Source organism: Podarcis muralis, chromosome 16 (assembly GCF_964188315.1).
Source record: "Podarcis muralis chromosome 16, rPodMur119.hap1.1, whole genome shotgun sequence".
Taxonomy (NCBI): Eukaryota; Metazoa; Chordata; class Lepidosauria; order Squamata; family Lacertidae; genus Podarcis; species Podarcis muralis.
This window is the reverse complement of record NC_135670.1, coordinates 24,764,408-24,772,039: the sequence shown is the minus strand read 5'-3', so window position 1 is coordinate 24,772,039 and position 7,632 is coordinate 24,764,408. Positions and strand designations below refer to the sequence as shown.

Genomic DNA, 7,632 nt, shown 5'->3' with positions numbered 1-7,632 from the left:
AGAGAGAGAGAGAGAGCGCATTTCTCTCTTCCTGGTGCAAAGATGTTTGCAAGAGCAATGAATGGCTGATGAGTATCCCTGCTCTGTGTTTTTGTTTTGTTTTTTCCTGCCTTAGAGAAAGAAACAGCTGGTGCCATGACAATCAAGGTTCCCTTTTCTTTCCAGCAGAGAGCAAAGTTGCCCAGGAATGATGAGTTTCAAAAGGGCTTTCATGCTTAGGAGTTTCAGCTGGGGGGGAAGAAGCAGAAGACGATGGCAAATCAACGCAGCTTTCACCTCTCGCTTTCTCCAGAAACGAACAGGGATGTTTTTACTTCCCCAGTTTTCCGTTATGTGCCAAGGTGGCCCCGCTTTCACTTCGGTCCTCCCCAATACCAAGCATAAGAGTCATGACAAGAAATATTTGGGTGAAATCGGGCCAGAACTTTATTTACTACTACTACAGTAAGCGGTTGGGCATAGGCATTGGGTAGACCCCACCCCTTCCAACCCACCTGATGGAAGAACTTATGTTTTGGGGTCAACCAGAGATAAGGGAGTCCCTGTGGCCCCTCGCCTCCCCCCCCCCCCCGCTCTGGCAGCCACCTTGCCTGTTATCACCACCTAGAAGCAAACCTTTCCAAATAACTGTGATCTGCAGCTGAACAGGTGACTGGCTTCCTGTTCCCCCCAACTCCATAATGCCTAAGCAAGAATCACAGAATTGTAGATCGGGAAGGGTCTAGTTTAACCCCCTGCAATGCATGGCTCTTTTGCCCAGAGTGGGACTTGAACCCACAACCCTGAGATTCAGAGTCTCATGCTCTGCCAACTGAGCTATCCCAGCAACCAAACTCAGATTAATTATGGTACTGATATAACAGAGGGGGATGGACCTTGGGGTGAGCAAACCTGTCTGGTCTTTGGTCCTAGGGGTGAGCAAACCTGTCCATTTTGATTCCTCTCTGTTTCCCAGTTTCCTACTCTTAGAATAATAGAATCAAAGAACTGTAGGGTGGGAAAGGTAGCAGAAGGGTGATCTAGTCCAGTGTTCCCCAACCTTGGGCCTCCAGCTGTTTTTGGACTACAACTCCCATCATCCCTCGCTAGCAAGACCAGTGGTCAAGGATGATGGGGATTGTAGTCCAAAAACAGCTGGAGGCCCAAGGTTGGGGAACACTGATCTAGTCCAACCCCTGCAATAGAGATATCACAGCTTTAAAAATTCCTGACAGATGATCATCCAACCACCATCTAAAAATCTCTAACAAAGGAAAGTCTTCCACCTTCCGAGGCAGTGGGAAATAAAAATTTCCGTATTTTTTGCTCTATAAGACTCACTTTTTCCCTCCTAAAAAGTAAGGGGAAATGTGTGTGTGTCTTATGGAGCGAATGCAGGCTGCGCAGCTATCCCAGAAGCCAGAACAGCAAGAGGGGTTGCTGCTTTCACTGCGCAGCGATCCCTCTTGCTGTTCTGGCTTCTGAGATTCAGAATATTTTTTTTCTTGTTTTCCTCCTCCAAAAACTAGGTACGCCTTGTGGTCTGGTGCGTCTTATAGAGCGAAAAATACGGTAATTAAAAAGGAGACAGCGACACCCAGACTGGGGGGCTGGGGACAGCACCAGAAAGCGATGAATCTTTGTGCACAGCGTTTCTCAAGAGATGGGTTTTACCCTCTGAAATTGCTTTTTTTTGCGCTTGAGAACTGTAACCTGGGGGGGGGCGGAATTCCATGCAGTCCTAACTGAGACAATAGTACCTTAAATGTCTTGCTAGCAGTTTTCCTCATTTGTGGACTGGGAGATAAGTCTCCATTTGTCTCCACGCACACACAATGCCCCTCTTATTTTATTTATTTAGAAAGATTTATAGGCCACCGAATCACAAAGTTTTCCAAGTCAATGGTTCCTTAAGTATGTAGTTGTCCCCCCTGGAGGAGGGGCAGTGGTGACATTACCTAGGGATGTGCTAAGAGGCAAAGAGGAAGCAGGGGGAGACTGGAGATGTAAATGAATATCAGTCTTTGAAAAAGTGACACCACTGGATCGAGTTAACTTTCGTGAATTAATTAAATAGCTTTAATTGGATTTTGAATAAATGTGCAATTAATTCTTAGCATTTTGAATTCTATTGTGTTGTTATCTTCCTTAGTGGGCCAGGCAAACTGCTATTCTGAATACAGTGGTACCTTGCTTGTCAAACTTAATCCATTACTCCGTTCGACTCCCGGAACCGTTCGAAAACCAAGGCGTGGCTTCCGATTGGCTGCAGGAGCTTCCAGCACTCTATCAGAAGCCACGGAAGCCACATCATAAATTCGGCTTCCAAAAAATGTTCGCAAACCGGAACACTTAGTTCCGGGTTTGCAATGTTTGGGAGCCGATTTGTTTGGGAGCCAAGCCGTTCAGCATCCAAGGTACCACTGTAATGCTTTTTACAGTGGTGCCTCGCAAGACGAAATTAATCCGTTCCGCGAGTCTCTTCGTCTTGCGGTTTTTTCGTCTTGTGAAGCACGGCTATTAGCGGCTTAGTGGCTTAGCAGCTATTAACAGCTTAACGGCTTAGCGGCTTAGCGGCTATTAACGGCATAGCGGCTTAGCAGCTTTAAGAAAAAGGAAACAAACTCGCAAGAACTCGCAAGACGTTTCGTCTTGCGAAGCAAGCCCATAGGGAAATTCGTCTTGCGGAACGACTCAAAAAACGGAAAACCCTTTCGTCTAGCGAGTTTTTCGTCTTGCGAGGCATTCGTCTTGCGGGGCACCACTGTATACAGTAAGGTAGGGGCCACTGGGGGTGAGTTTATGGAGCCAAGTTGGTAGTGACCCTAAAAGGTTTGTGAACCACTGCCCTAAGTGGTATACATAATAAAAACAGCAAAAACCTACATTAATGTGCATAAAACAGATATCAATAAAACATGGATACAAATCAGTGAAACTTTTGGGGGTTGTTTTAGCCACTCTTTCCATTCTCTAGCAGACAAATTTCCCTCTCCCCCCCCCCCCTGCCCTTTTTATCCTTCTCCCACAGGAGCCTCTCTGAGGCATCAATCAATTCCAACCTTGTTCAGCCATTTCCTCTTCCCCGATTCCTGGCCCACCCCGCCCCCAGCCCTTGGAGTCAAGCTCAAATCTGTATTACATGAAAACACAGGACCCAGCCAGACCATTAGGAAGCAGCTATGGGATTGGAGAGAGAGGCCTTCTCAGCGCAGGAGCTGTGGATTTGCACGCCTTAGAAACCAGGAAGATTGCCAAAACATATTCTTAAGGAATCAGAAGGTTCAAAACAGAACAGAAAGGGCTCAAAAGGAGCACTGGCAACTCCGCAGTGCAAAAGAGAGGGGTAAGATTGCTACAATTCCAGATTGGATTGTTGTAATACACTCTACGTGGAGCTGCCCTTGAAGATGACTCAGAAACTTCAGTTGGTACAAAATGCAGCAGCCTGGGGACTGGCTGGGGTTCTGTTTAGATCCCATATAAACCCTGTTTCAAAACAGCTACTCTGTTTCCTTGTTTGTTTCCAGGCCCAAGTTGAGATGGTCACATCAGTGCTTAAAGCCCAAAACATCTCAGGCCCCAAATACAGTCGTACCTTGGAAGTCGAATGGCATCCATTCCAGAAGTCTGTTCGTCTTCCAAAACGTTCGGAAACCAAAGTGCAAAGCCCCGTCAGATATTCAGCTTCCAAAAATAGTTTGCAGACTGGAACAGTCATTTCTGGGTTTGCGGCGTTCAGGAGCCAAAACGTTTGAGAACTGAGCTGTTTGAAAACCAGGGTATGACTGTACCTGAAAGGCCACCTCCTTTCCTAGAGACCCCATCGAGTGTTGTGATTGGCAGAGGGGATCCTCTTGGTAATTCTGGTGCCCTTGGAAGCTGGGGGAGGCTGTTCTCTGTGATTACCCCAAAGCTGTGGCACTTCCTCCCCGCAGAGATGCTTCCAGCACCTTCATTATATGGCTTCAACAAATGCTCAAGACCTCTTTACCCTGGCTTTTGATGCTGGGGGTGTGCATTTTTGGGGCCCACCTTATTTCTGTGATTTTGAGTTGTTTTGAACAGTTTTCAGTACAGTGGTACCTTGGTTCTCAAACGTAATCTGTTCCAGATGTCCGTTCCAAAACCAAAGCATTCCAAAACCAAGGCGCGCTTTCCCATAGAAAGTAATGCAAAACGGATTAATCTGTTCCAGACTTTTAAAAACAACCCCTCAAACAGCAATGTAACATGAATTTTACTATCTAACGAGACCACTCATTCACAAAATGAAAGCAATAATCAATGTACTGGAGTATATAAAAAAAGAAGACAGTATTGTAGATGATTTTTTAAAAAAAATTCTTGATGATAGTCATTGTTTGGATGGGGGCTTTTATCCATTTCCGCAGTTGCACAATCAATCAGTAGCTGAGCTGGGTTCCACACAGTCAAAAAAACAAATTAACTGAAAAAGCCTCAAAAACAAAAATACAGGACTTCCGGGTTAGCGCCATCGGCAAATGGTGGAGTTCCTCCGACAGGAGGAACGGGCTCCGTGGAAACTGGGGTCTCCCACCGCGGCGAAGGCGGGGGCCCGTTAGAAATCCCAGGCGAAGGAAGCCTGGGACCGTGGGGTTCGGCAGGCACCAAGAGCGCCTCACCTACTCACGAGGAAACCCTTTTTTGGGGCTCCGAAGTGAAGTGGGGTGAGCAGCGCGGTGCATCGAACCGATAGCTATTTCCATGGAGGGAAGCCGCGCAGCCATCGCCGGAGAGCGCTGACTTTTTCCTGAAGACATTTGGACTCTAAATCAAGTACCCATGAGTAAACGGAGAATTGGATTAAGAACTTACAAATTTATGAATTAGGCACGAAGCGGGAAGGTTTAAAAAGGAAGTCCGCCTCCCATTTTGTATATGGACTAAAGCAAAGACCTTGCAAAATAATAGCTTAAAAAGTCTTTTTAAAGTTGGAATTTTCCTGTACCCTTAATCAACATAACCCCCCTTGGAAGCAGGAAAGGGGGGGGGGGAATTGGACTGTTTAATCCTGCAGGAAGCGAGAGAAGGAATATAAGTCTCTACCGTCCCAGACCTGGGGACGGGGTATCGGGACAGAATTTGTTTGTGACGTCCATCGATTGAAAGTGGAGTATTTTGACAGATAGAAAAAATAAAAGAGAAACAATCTAACTTCAACGCCACCTTCTGTTTTTTGCTTTAAAGAAACAAAATATTTGAAATTGAAGGAAATTGGAAATCGAAAGTAACTTTCTTAAAAAAAAATGGATACAAATGGAAACTGTTTCCCCTAGAGTGAGCCTGTTAGTTTATGATCCCAGCATTTATCTGTGAGACTCTGGTCTGTGGGAAAAGTTGTCAGACTTTTGTTTTGGAAAGAATGCGTTGGCAGGAAGTCCCGATGTCTGCCCTTGACAGGATTAATGCTCTCCTTGAGCAGTTGTCTGAAAAAATGTGCCGGATGAATGGAAAATTGGATGTTATGAGAACTGTGATCAGGGAATATGATTCAACAGAGAATAAGGGTGAAGAAGATACACAACGACCAATTCAGGAATCCGGCTTCATAAAGAAAGTTCAAGGGCAGATGGAGAAGGAAGAAGCAGCAGTTACTTCCTATACAACACAAACGGCAAGACCTAAAGCTTCGCTGGAACAAAAGTTACTGAGGAAATCTGGAGAGTGCTGGGAAGCATCAGAAGTCAAGGAAGGTCTCTACTCTAGTGGGACTCTGAATCAGGTGTTCAACTATTTGGATAAATACTTTTGGGACTTTAAAGATGAGGCTCGGGAGTGGAGCTGGGGGCAAGGAGAAAAGCAGATGAAGAAAAATGGAAATTCTTATTGGATGGAACCCCCCAGAGATCCACTCCCTCAGAAGCTAACAACAGTCAAGGAACTGTGTAAGTACAAACAAGAACAGAAAAATCTGCAGAAGGGGCATAGAAGAGAATTAAGAGCCTCGGATATCAGAACTCCGGATTGATGGACTAAGCAATGGACAGAAAGGACTGATATGACCCGAAACCAGGAGCAAGGGACATTGGATGAAAATTAGAAATTGTTTATGTTAATTTTGGAATTAATGTAATATTATTGAAATTTGCGGGATTTGTGGGAAAGGAACCAAATTGACTTTAGTAGAAATGCTTTTAGGGAAAATGTATGGATATGTTGTGTTTTTGAAACTTATTTTTTTTAATAATAAGATAGGGTTAAATGGAGTAAGGTAAATTGAATAATTGCTTAACTTAATTTAAAAGAAGGAAAAGGTATGTTGTTTAATAAATAAGAAAGAGTGTAATGATTAATTATTTAAATTAAAAATTGAACTGTGAGAAGAATTTGCTGAAATGATGATCTAAACTGGAATACAAAAAGGGAGGTGTGAGGAGGTTCAAGAACCAAGCAAATGAAAACTGTATTTGGAGATTTGTATTTCTTTTTTTCTTTTTTTCTTTTTTGGGCTAGGGGTTTTTTCTATGTATTGTAAAAATCTTGAATAAATATTATTTTTTAAAAAATACAAAACAAATAGCAAAAACAAAAGCGCCAAACTTAATACATTCCCGAAGACCATTTGACTTCCAAAATGTTCAAAAACCAAGGTGCGGCTTCTGATTGGTGCAGGTGCCCCGGAAACAATAGCCAACAACTACATTGAACTTCCAAAAAACATCCAAAAACCAGATCACTTACTTTTGGGTTTTCGGCATTGGGGAACCAAGGTGTCTGGGAACCAAGGCACCATTGTATTGTGCTTTATGGTTGTAACCTGCTCTGGAACTTTAGGGTGAAAGGCAGGAGAACAACAAACAACAACCGTTTAATAATGGGGAGCCCATATTGCACACCACTGCCCTCCCAGAGCAGGCAGTCTTCACAGGGAGGCTGGTGAGAGGGGAGGGCATGAAGGCTGGCGCAAGCAGCAGCAACTGCAGATAGCTGTCCCTCATTTTCTTATGGTGCTCCTCTCCCTCCCCACATACAGTGATTGTCATGACCTCAGGGACCATCAGAAATCAAGGCTCTTAATCAGAGGCTGCAGAGTCTTCAACTAAGGAGCCTGACCAGGTGTAGGGGGTTGAGTCTGCTAAGGGAACTCAGGAGCCCACTGAGGCAGAGGAACATGAGCCTACAGATGAACTTCCAGTGTGTGCAGAATTAGAGAATGGACACCCACGAAGAACCAAATGCCACCAAATAACCAGATCACCTATGCAGGGAACAGGTGGTAGGCTAAGGAGTAAAAAGGTAAAGGGACCCCTGACCATTAGGTCCAGTCGTGGCCGACTCTGGGGTTGCGGCGCTCATCTCGCTTTACTGGCTGAGGGAGCTGGCGTACAGCTTCCAGGTCATGTGGCCAGCATGACTGAGCCGCTTCTGGTGAATCAGAGCAGCGCATGGAAATGCCATTTACCTTCCCGCCGGAGCGGTGCCTATTTATCTACTTGCACTTTGACGTACTTTCAAACTGCTAGGTGGGCAGGAGCAGGGACCGAGCAACAGGAGCTCACCCCGTCGTGGGGATACGAACCGCCGACCTTCTGATTGGCAAGTCCTAGGCTCTGTGGTTTAACCCACAGAGCCACCCACGTCCCTAGGCTAAGGAGTAGAGGAATGATGATAATAATAATAATAATACTA

At 45.1% G+C, this 7,632-nt stretch overlaps 1 non-coding gene across 1 annotated transcript; it reads right to left on the bottom strand.

The window, feature by feature from the left end:
- Positions 1-753: 753 nt before the first annotated feature.
- Positions 754-826, bottom strand: TRNAQ-CUG (transfer RNA glutamine (anticodon CUG)). The gene has a single exon. It is a non-coding gene; the product is annotated as a tRNA-Gln (tRNA).
- Positions 827-7,632: the final 6,806 nt, after the last annotated feature.